Source organism: Trachinotus anak, unplaced genomic scaffold, assembly GCF_046630095.1.
Source record: "Trachinotus anak isolate AG129_WGS33_773 ecotype Australia unplaced genomic scaffold, CSIRO_AGI_Tana_v1 ptg000010l, whole genome shotgun sequence".
NCBI classification, from domain to species: Eukaryota; Metazoa; Chordata; class Actinopteri; order Carangiformes; family Carangidae; genus Trachinotus; species Trachinotus anak.
The window spans coordinates 19,466,057-19,477,829 of record NW_027273861.1 but is presented as its reverse complement, the minus strand read 5'-3'; the positions used below and the strand labels follow the sequence as shown (position 1 = coordinate 19,477,829).

The window sequence follows — 11,773 nt, the reverse complement described above, 5'->3', positions numbered from 1 at the left end:
GGAAGGTTGGATGATTGGAAGCTGAAGATAACAGCTTAACAGACTGACATTCAGACAGTTCGGAGGTGGTCAACATGACCCAACACTTATCACTGGAAAACATGTGGACTATTATAGAGTATTATACAGCTATTCAACAGGCTAAGAACATGGTACGTCTTGCTAAATAATGATTTTCTGCATTTTTGGAGCAGACAAAAATGTCTTACTTAGATTTTTGCGAACCATCTTGCCCCAGTGGGATTTAATGTGGAAGCAGCCAGACTTAAAGTGTTCTTTAAATTTTAATGGACAAGTCATCAGGAGTCACTGTGGTGAATGGGGTCACGGTTTTGAGGAGGATCTTGCATACCTAAACAGGAACCACACAGCAGTTAAAAGTCCTTCATGTTCATTTACTTCATACTTGCTTTTAACAAATGGTGGCAAGTGGTTACTGTTTGATGGGTTCGATCTGAAAAACCTAAACTCATGCAGTATGGTTTCAAACTCCATACAGCATGTGCATAATACCAACCGGTGGTAAAAAATTTACCTACATGAGTAGAACATTTTCTCAACAGGCAATGTATCCAAGCTGATTAAGAGTTTATGTTTCCCTCTTGACACATACTTCATTTTGTAGATGTGGAAACTATACCAAGTGTAGAAAATAATTTCTGGTGAAAATAAACTTTATTTATTTCAGAGATTATTTGCTGAGCTGACATTATATTTCTTGCCAACTGTTCAACATACAACCGCTAAAGTCATTCACAACTGGGAGTATTCAGCATGAGCAAAGTCTTGTTAACTTTCTACTGTCTAAAAACAGCTGTGTTTGTTGATGCTCTGCAGTCTGGAGAGACTTTGTGATAGTCAGGACACATTTGCTTCATTCTTTGACCATGTGTAATAGTGACAAGCTCACTGTATCGATCCATAGAGTAAGGGTGGCATGAGTTATTCAATGGACAATAACCTGTCTTTGGTTGGCAGAATCCTTCTCTCTATGAATGGAGGTGTTGTCAGCAGTGAATGGATGTCACTCTCCCACAAAGTCGACACAATTTCACACGTCTGCTGATGGCAGTGGGGAAAACCAGCCATAGATAGGTTTACTGTGTGCTCTCAGTGACCCTGGGGCTGTTTGGTAGGGGTGGGGGGGTTGTGGACTACAAGTGCTGCGCAATTGGATAACTTAAAGTGAGTAGGATGGTACTATGCACCAAAGCTGCAAAATAGTCAACTAATTTTTCAGGCTTTAATTACTGTAAGCTGCAATTACTAGCCAGCTGTCGTCACCCCCTCTTGCGGTATTGCCACCGAGGAGTCTGCCCACTGACTTACCACAAACCCCCACTATCTCTCTATTTCTCACATTCTCTCTCTTCCTACCTTATGTTGATCAATTGTGCACCACTATTCTAGTCATTTTGAAAAAAATCAAGGGTCAATGCAGACCCACACAACTGCATGCAATGGATGTCCCGTCTTTGAAACATAGATTTGGTAAGATGCTTAGCTGTAAAAGATAGACAAAGATAAAGTTCAATTTGTGTATTGAACTTTAAAATTCACTAAGCCTCATAAAAATGGAACTTGCAAGCAGTCCTCTAACACACTGAGCTATTTATTTATGGACTGTTTCACTCTTTTTCTTAAAGCTTTGTACTCTTTCCTTTGGGTGCTGTCCAAAGGAAAAGTTGGTGGCCAAGTAGAAAGGCAGAAGCACTCAGACATTTTGAGGTTTTGGATTTGATCGTTAGGCAACTTGTTGTACTTTGAAGTTCCACCCCTGGGGGAAAGACTCAAAGGTTATAAGAAAAAGAATAAGATAGCTTAGGGAGTTGGAGGCATGTTTGGTAGCTTTAGGGCTGTGGGTTTGATCCCTGGGTGGTATGTTGAATTTTGAAGTCCAATATCCAAAGGAAAGAGTCAAAAGCTCTTTAAAAATGGGGCTCAAATATCTCTGTTTAAATAGCAGAGGGGGTTAGAGAACTACTCTGACTAAATAGTTCATGTGTTAAACTGTTTGGATGGTTTGAAGTTGTGAGCTAGATTCTCATGAGTTTTGACCCAAAGTAAAGACTGAGAAGTGCTCAGACAGAAGCTGTGACTGTAAGTGTCTGGTTTGAAACCTGCCCATTGTCAGTACCTGGAGTATCAAAACCAATCCTGCTGCAGAGAATGAGGAAGGGGGCTTTCACCAAAATCCAGAGATGGAGGCAGTAGGTTAAGTCATGGAAAACCATGAGTGATGAATATTCTTCTGCAACATGGTGAAGATTTTTGAGATGAGTGTTTGTTCGTGTGTAGTTTGCCCTTCTCTCAGTATTTTCGGCATGCCCACGTCTGCATCTGTTGTAGGATTAAATCACAAATTGTAGTCCCCTTGTTCATTTTAAGAAAGACTATGTAACAACATGAAACAGTTTTGTTCATTTATGTGTTTTGGACAATTTTGGACAATGTAGTCCTACTGCCCAGAGGAATGAGATCGATCAGGCTTTAGTTACACAGACAATACTTATGTAGGATCCATACATTTTTGGCTTTGGTATATTCATTGGATCTGTAGACAGTAAGAAAATTATAGGATATCCTTTAACTATCTCTTTCTACATCTACCTGTCAATGTTCTTTTTTCATTTCCTCCATTGTATCAGTTGTGTTCTGTAACTGTTATAGTCTTAGCATCCATTGATTTACATTTAGAATAGTGTTCAGGTTTGAATTTGTGGTCATGGCTTTGGTAAATGTGTATGAACCATAGCAGCATTTTCCTACCATGCATAGGCCCCACCAAAACTTTTGAACCCAAACTCAAACAAATATACAAAAAATGAAAAAATATGGGCTAGCATGCAATCGTGTAAAATTACATGATAAAAAGAAGACAACTGTTCTCTCTCCCTCTCTTCCAGTTGGATATGGTGGTGGGGGCTGCTGAACATACACTAGCGTGACATCCCCGTCTCAAGTGGACGGATACAATTAATCCGAGGGACACTGGAGACCCACTGACAGAGCGAGATAAGGTATCGGCCAGTGCACAGTGTTCTACCTGAACTGTTGCACATATGCCTAATTTAACCCTTATGGCATATATAATGTGTTCCTCAGCCACAACAGATTCCTGCAATTCCATAGGCTTTTTCTTGTTTAGTGCTCTTTCAGGGTCAATGTTTGCATGAAAAGTGTCATGTTTAATTTCTTGTACAGTGAGTCTGGACAAATTAGTTATGGGTTGTAGGATTTTATAAAAGTGATCTGTCTGAGGATATAACAATGCAGATATTGGATTATTCACTCAGCTGTTAGGTGTGCAAGTCAAACATGCAATCTTAAGGTGTGAAAAAATAACAAAGCATACATAGAAAGTTGCTGTGAAAAGCCCCATCACTGTATTATAATGAGATATACCTGTGTCAAATTATGTATGGGTCTCTGACTCCACATGCAAGGATTTCAAAGACAATATTTGCCTTCAGGTGAAAATGCAAAGGGAACACTTTAATTTTTCCTGTGAAAGTCAGTTCATATGAAGTTCAGTGCTCATTCAGTGCTACTAAGGTTTCTGATGGTATTTTTTACCATATTAGTCATTCAACACATGTCATTAGATTCAAGCTCCATCTCCTGTTCAAGTGTTTTAAGAAAGATGTCATGCCTACCATTAATGACCAGATGATATAAAATCTGCTCCAACCAGGTAACCAGAAGGATCAGCAACAACAGCCATGACTACAGTAACTTTGAACACATTGTCCCATCTGCAATTTTTTCCATCTAGATCTCCTAAGGTTGACAAATAAATGTCCTGATTTCCAATGTGTCCCACAGTGTGCATTTAGTTGCTATGTTGTCAATTAGATAGAAAGACTAGGTGTTTCGTCGACCCAAATGTAAATGCCAATTCCCAATGCATTGACTGTGAAAGCTGCTAAAGTGCAGCAAACAACCACATGATCCCTCTCTGTCATCCCAAATGAAAACACTGATAAATTTGTTAAAGGAATGCCCAGCCAAGCAACTACTGCTGCTTGAGACTGAATGCAGGTTGAGTCACAACCCCTCCAAAAAAAGAGAGTTAAGTTTATCTTTGCATACTTTTATGATGTTGGCATAAAACTTCTAAATCTGTTCATTTATGTTCCTGTCATTCATGTTCCCTATTTCCTCTATGATGTGTGGGAGCCAGTTATGAGGGTGTAAAGTAAAGAAACTATAGGAAAGACAAACACACTGTTTAAAAACTCTGAAGCTCATGTGCCAACACAAATTTGTTGAAAGAAGTAGCCTAAATAGTTTTCCAGTTAAATTTCAGTTTTAGTTGTTTAAACAGCAATAGTAACTTATTTAGGGCTACTCTACAAGGTTATTAAATGGGAGAAGGAGTCCCAAGGAAATGCTAAAGCAAACAACCTTTAATTGTAATTTACTGCACACTAAATCAATATCTTCCTAAATGAATCATTAGGGCTTAGCTTTTTTTGGTATTTAGTGTTTCACATTGTTGCCCCTGGCAGAGCAGCAGTAGCAGCTCTTAATATTCCACTGGCTGATTAACAATTCAGAGGGCATCAAATTAGATGTAGGGGACAATGAGGTAGGCGTAGAAAGGCCATGTAAAGCCAAAACTTTATATGGACTGCCTGTCCCATTCTTGTAAATAGTATATATACTATATAACAGTAAATATCTGGCAGTACAGTAAGATATTTCCATTTGATTCAGCTTTATTTAGATCAATTGTTTCTGGTTCATTTTTAATTTTCTGTTTCAAAGTTAATCACACTTTATTTTTGCATGATTAGTTGAATGCCTCCCTTAATGGGAAAGAACTGATCTTATCTCTAATCCACATCTCCTAAAAAGCCTTCAGACAAGTCAATGATTCAAAGCAGCAAACATGCTCATGAAATACCATCTGACCCACATGCTAATTCTGTTTATTTATTTCAGGCATGCAGAGCCTTCTGGCCTTACTAGGAAAACACTATAGATGAAGGTACTACTTTCATGGTTTCAGGTCCACTGAGACCTCATCTTCATCTATGTGCGGAGGCTATTAGCTGCAATCTGCAGTAATGTTGACAGTCTTTTATCTGCCAATGACAGACGTTGAAGATGAGGATGTTAAATTGGTCACTTTATTGCTTCAGATGCATCACTTCAAGGTAAAACCTGTGCATGTGTGTATGTGTGTCTGTTGAACGGTAGTATCATAGTACATCTTGCTTTCAGTGGTTGTGAAGTTGACAATAAAAGGGGAAGGTGAATTTCTGGGAATCTGGTGTCTTCAGCTCTGCTTTTGTCATGTTTCACACAAAGGCTGCACCTCCGCAGTGATTTTGTTGCGTGGCCTACATCACCCACAACACTTATTACATGCCCACTGATGAAGTTTCAACCTCTGTGTACATTTACATGGACATTTCATGTCTTCTGGAGGGAAAAAAGCCATGTAGAAGGAAATAAAACATTTCTAATAAATGAGAAAATTATTATTATAGATCAGTCTTTGTAGTTGTTGTTTTAGCTTTGCCAAGGTTTGGCTTTTCCCCCAATTTAGTTTGCTCATATATCTTCTGGTGAGAAGTCCTGGGCTTTTGATTCTCTGTGGGCCATTAAAACCTTGCAGAAAAGAAAACCTTGATCTCTTTAAGGAGGCTTTGAAATACTTTTGGGACACAGTACATATACGCTTGGCTAAGATATACAGTATGGATGACATCTGCATTAAGATCAAAGTCAAGGAAATGCAAGTCTTCCCTGAACACATACATCCATAGGAAAGCTATACCAATTTTGCATGAGAAAACATAGAGGCAGATGACCAGCTTTCTTAGACGTTGCAGAGGCTTACAGGCTGAAGTTTACAGGACACAGACAAGAAGTGGAAACAGCTTGTGGCTTTCAAATCTTGGCCTTTGTCAAAAACAGCAACACAATCTAGTAAACATCAGACCAGCAGGCAGAGGAGAGAAGCCAAGCAGATAGAATTACATTGTTGTGTAGTTGTCTGTGTGAAAAACTAAGCAAAGTTATCATAAACATTGTAACCTTTTTCCAACCCAGAACACAGTAAAGGCACATACAAAAGCATAAGATCTTCATTATAATATACCCATTCAAATGATGCACCCTGGGAATACACAAGTTGTTAAGATCAGTAAAGACCTTCTTATAATTAAAAGACAATGTCCTGAGAGTAGGGTGTACTTATCCAGTATTCTACTACAAAATGACTTCATCACTATTCTGATATGTCTTCCCATCAACAATCCCTACCTGGTTTGGTTCAGTTTCCCGTTTCACATACACATGTACTTATTTTATACACATCATGCAAAACCAATACAAACTGCTTTCAACAGGACAAGGTGTTACGTTGTTGGGTACTTTTTGTCTGAGGTCCTGGTGAAGCAATTAAATACACGGTTGGTCCAGTTTGAGCAACAGATTAATGATTTTAAGGGCTTATCAGACACCAAAACACTGCACAGGACTGCACTGCAGGATTTTACAACAATGTTATGCATTTTATTTTACAACTACAATTTTATCTATTGTGCTGTTCATGTTACAAAGTAATCCACCACAAATGTGCACTTATTTGATTGGTCAATGCAGATAACAATGTATCTTAAACTTTTTTGTTGGGTGACCTGGTATTTTTTTTTTTCATGCTGTGAAACAATTCCCACATTCACATTATAATGCATATTCATTATTACAGAATAGTATTGCACAATTGTATAGGGGATCATTTCATTGACAGTTCCTATCATCAGCTGATGGATTGCGAAGTATCTAGTAGTAGTTTATCTTTTGAATTCAATGCTTATATTGCATAATGCATCCAGTATTATGTGATACAACAGATGGTCTGTGGACCTTTTCTTGTCCTAACGTTGCATAGGAGGAAGTTAGGTGACAGAGAATAAGCATGTTAGGAGGAGGATGGGATGCACAGATGGGTCGACAAAACACAAGGTTTTCAACCAGGAGACCACTGTTTATTTCCTGTTTGAAACCAATACTCGGCATTCTTCCTTTTGACCATGATGTTCCATAACCTTAACTGTTTATTTATTGATTTATTGATTGATATGATAACAGTGATGACAAAGGTCCTATAACCTTAAGGAAGTGCTTCTTTTAACCACAACCATGATCCTTTCCTAAACCTAACCAAGTAATTTTTGTGTCTAAACCTAATCAAACCATAACCATCCCATAAGCTTAACCATGTGTTTATTATTGTAACCATGATGACGAAAGTCTGGAACACTACTACTGGTGCTCTCTGCATGTTTATTATTTTAATGATAATGATGAAAGTCAAGTGTGCCTGCAGCCATATGGGTACTATTTCTGGAGACAGCAGACAAAGGACAGGGACAAACAACTTTTGTGGATGTTCAGGTCAGAAAACTTGTTGATTGTTGGAGTTGTTTGCTCTGACCACAGTTCAATTTTTTTAATATGTAAATATTTGCATTGTCTGGAACCAGTGACACCTTCACTGCTGATAAGAATTATGGTAATATTGTCTTTCAGTTTAAGGGGAAATGTTTTGAAGAAGCACACAATTATTTTACACATTTATTGATAAGGCATTTCCTAATATCCAGTTTTCACTGTTTCCTTTGAGACAGCTCCATCCTTAAATCTTGGGGACTACTTGGAAGTAACCCATAAAACTCTCTCTGTGAAACTGAACACTCCACACATCCATCACCTTTACGTGTTTAATGTAATGAGTCGTTCATATTTTTTCTCTTCTCAACAAAATATTGTATCAACCACAAACATCGACTTCAGCTTGGTGTTACCAACCTCTGTATGGCAGCATTCACACACAAATTACTCTCACTCATATGAACTAGAAATATAGTTTTTTCTCTCGTTTGTTAAGCTGCCTTTTCCCTCCTGTGCAGAAATTAGACTGGTCATATTCCAAATCAAGAGTGTGGGCACTCATTAGCGCCGTTCTCATATCTCACAAAAGAGCTTGGCTACAAAGAGGGAATCAAGCGCTATTTAAAGTAATGCCGCCAGGAGTCCATTCCCAACGATAATGCGCTTTACATCATTTTGTTCTCGCCTTTATCTTGAGCTTCTTAAGCAGTAGGCAACACGCAAAGTCATTAGGGACACGATAACTCCCCATATAATTAGATGGGGAAAGATTGGATTCCTGGTGCACCACTGGGCAGACCCACTTACGACATAATCACTCATCCCACCAATGAGGGGCGTCTTGTATGCTGGCAATTAATTGAGATGATTACAATTAGCCACGACAGAGTGTTTGCTTCTGTCTGCTCTGACCAAAGAGTTGAATGTAATTTGCCTCTGGTTGAGAGTACTGGCTCTGACTCAGTCTCATTACACTAGCTGCATTGGTATTTTTAGATAAGGATGAACTTGCCCTTAACTAATAGATTCTTGGCTTATGAATCAGCAGATGCTTGAAGAGGGGGTTTCATTTAGAAATTCGGGCAGGGGAGGAAGTCCAGCCATAGTTTGGATCTAATTCACAACCAATTCTACTTCTTTTTTTAAAACCAATATTAAGCCAGAGATTTGCTTTATATGAACACTGTTTTTATTCATACATTCCAGACATTCATTATCATTTGTGTATTCTAATGGATGACTTTCATTTTCTTCTACTTATGTGTAAATTTCATAAAGTCTAAGTCACAGATTTCCATTCCCATAGTGCCACAGCAGCACACTCCTCATTAAAACAATACCTGTTGACAACTTCAGACAGACCATTAAAAACATACCTTGAGGAAATTGTTTCTGTGACAATCTGCAGGTGGTAGGTCGAGCCTCTTCCCACTCTTATCGCTCTTATTTATGCTCCAATTACCTGTTGCAGAAGAACAGATGCGAGCCAACTGTCAAGGTGGACCAGCTAGATGTAGAAAAGGTTTTGAAAAGAATGATTTACATAGCAGGTATATGGGCTCAAATTAGGGTCCAAAAGACTCGGTAAAGTGATGGTCACAAGTGATGGTGATGGTCACAAATAAGTCTGGAGTTGCAACCTTCATAAACCTGTGAAATAAATCTGCATGAGAAATTCAAGTTTGTACATGTGTGGAAAAGATTTATATTTGTTAAAAATGATTTGTATTTGTATAAAAATATAAAAATAAAAGTCCGTGAATAAAACCTGTGAACAAATGATATCAGTGGTGAGGATACACAAAGACACTGTTTGAGTAGTGCTTTTGTGAGCACCTGTAAGCTATACAGATACAGAGCAGAGAACTTTGTGTTAAACTCAGTTACAAGAATTAAATTTAACCCTGTGCCTACACCTGAATCCAATTGCAAAGCAGAGTCCAGTCAGAGGGCAGGTGGATCCATTACCTTCATCGCCACCGCAGGTCCTGAAAGGTGTAGTAGATTTAGACCCATTCTATGAGGAGTAATCAGCAGTGACTGGCTGATATGCACACACTCACAAAGGTGTTTTCAATTATTCTGGCTGATTAACTCTCTACTCAGGTTGAAGGTGTGGAGGTCTATGCTGGAATTAGGTGTGGTCACTGACTCCATTTACCAATAAGAATGATGGAAGGGGGAGCCCCCATGGCTCACCTGATAGAGCGCACCACTAAGGCTTAGTCCTAACCGCAGCAGCCTGGTTCGAGTCCGACCTGTGGCCTTATACTGCATGTCATCCCCTCTCCCTCTCCCTGAATTTCCTGTCTCTCTCTATCAAAATAAAGACAAAAATGCCCGGGAATGACAGAAGTGTAGTTTTTCCCTAAGTCTAATGAAGTAATTAAGATCACCTGTGATGTGCAGAAGTCCAGTGTATAGGCAACCCCTAGTCAAAACATATATTTCACTTTGTCTCGTTGTGTGAAGCATCACAATCCAAAGAGCACTTATTATGCAGTAAGACTATAAATAAAGTGAACCAGTGTGTGTCTCCACAGTGTCTGAGCACTGTCAACCCAGGGGCTTGTTCTGCTCTGGAGTGGTTTTTCTCTTGTTTTCATCCACTTGCCGTTGCAGTCTGCCCAAGGCCAAGCAGGCTTGAAACATAAGGACAAGTCGGCACTACATTTAGGTTTTCACCAAGAGTCAGTAAGCCCATTCCCCCTAATGGATTCAGGAAGTGTGGCACAGCTGAAGATGTGGGGTATTAAGTGCTCTCTCTGTGTCTTTCCACACACATTCTCACCTTAGTTTCAGGCCCAAGGATGCTCTTATAGTGGGGCAATTCAGAAGTGCCATTCAACCCAAAAGAGAGGAAGAGAAGGGTCATGGAAAAGAAAATTATACTAATGGCTATAAGAGGAGAAAGCTACAGTGCCAGGTCTGCACTGAAAGTGTTTTTTTCCATGGCTCTGACCTCTTATATTGATCTTTTTTTTTTTAGCCTTTCTCAGTTCTTTTTTTTGCCTTTATTTTTATTTACGCTTCCAGAAACACTGGCCCAAAAACCCAGCAAGTTGACAGCCCCTATTTGCAGCTGAGAGGCAACAGCTGGAAACTGAACTTCAGAATTAAGAACCTGTGCAAGGTCAGCTGCTTGCACACTGTATGCCTATGTTTACCAACCTCGCTCACGATGATTGCTTTCCAACCAAGAACATCTAAATGTGTCCTATTACTTCAAGGTTTCAGATTTATTTTCAAATGTCTTTAGAAACAGAAATCTCAAGAGAAAGCTTTTTTGTTGATGTCTTTTATCACAAGGGGACACACAATATCAGCAATGCACAAAGCAACAGATGTTAAAATGTGGATTGGTTCCTGCCTATGTTACAGTGAAAATTGCTAAATAGCAGAAGATGTAAAAAAAATATATATTTCAATAATAATTGAAAAAGACACAAACACTGTTACTGAAAGGAAGAAAATGCGACAAAGTGAAAGTATAGCAGTACAAAAACAGTGTTAGTCTGTGTTTTGCACCTGAAAGCCAGGCTGAACCCATATCTCCTTTCTAAATGATACATTCTGAATCTGAATCAGAATCAGTTTTATTACCAAGTATGTTCCACATACAAAGAATTTGTGCTGGTGGTTGGTGCAATTGGGGATCGGGGGGATCAGTGACAGTGGGGCTCTCATTTTCTCATTCAATTCTCACCTTATATGAACAAATTAATTAATTTGCTAATTAATGCTATACTTGATTTTACCTGTAATGTGGTCTAAATAACATTTTCAATCAAGAGGCCTGCACTTGACTGGTTTACAGTTGTTACCTTCAAAACAAAACCCATACAACATAACCAAATTCGGGCAAGCCATAGGATAGGACAGCCTTGTCAAACCTAAATAATGTTAGCAATACAGACTTCAAAGGATGACCCACCAGAGAGACAACACAGAAAGCATAACAGATTGGTAGGGTGATTATTATGGAGAATTTGTGGATGACTGTAGTTCTAGTGGCAGTAAACTAGTTATTAATGGTTGAACCTTTAGCTTCTCCAGCAGTAACTGAGATTTCAGCGGCTCATCAGCGAGGCTGATGGCTGTGTGAACATTTTGTCACAGGATTTCATCCTGCTCTCCAATTAATGCCACTCAAACTTCCCCCTGTTTGCAGATCCTGTTCTAGTGTTGCATACCAACAGTCCATATCCCATTGCCTTCGCTCAATCAGATCAGTGGACATAAAGCTCTTTGGTGCTCCAGCCAGGCTGTGTTTCAGAGGGACTGGAACCCTATTGATCAAAGCATTCAGACGTGTCCAGGCCCTTTCCCCCAGTGCATCATGGTACTGCTTGTTGAAGCCAAA

General features: G+C 39.1%; 1 long non-coding RNA gene across 1 annotated transcript; it reads right to left on the bottom strand.

Moving 5' to 3' along the window:
• Positions 1-271: 271 nt before the first annotated feature.
• On the bottom strand, positions 272-10,710 carry LOC139626406 (uncharacterized). The gene is made up of 4 exons (XR_011692250.1): positions 9,379-10,710; positions 8,787-8,872; positions 2,138-2,340; positions 272-352 (listed from the first exon to the last, which is right to left on the bottom strand). It is a non-coding gene; the product is annotated as an uncharacterized lncRNA (long non-coding RNA).
• Positions 10,711-11,773: the final 1,063 nt, after the last annotated feature.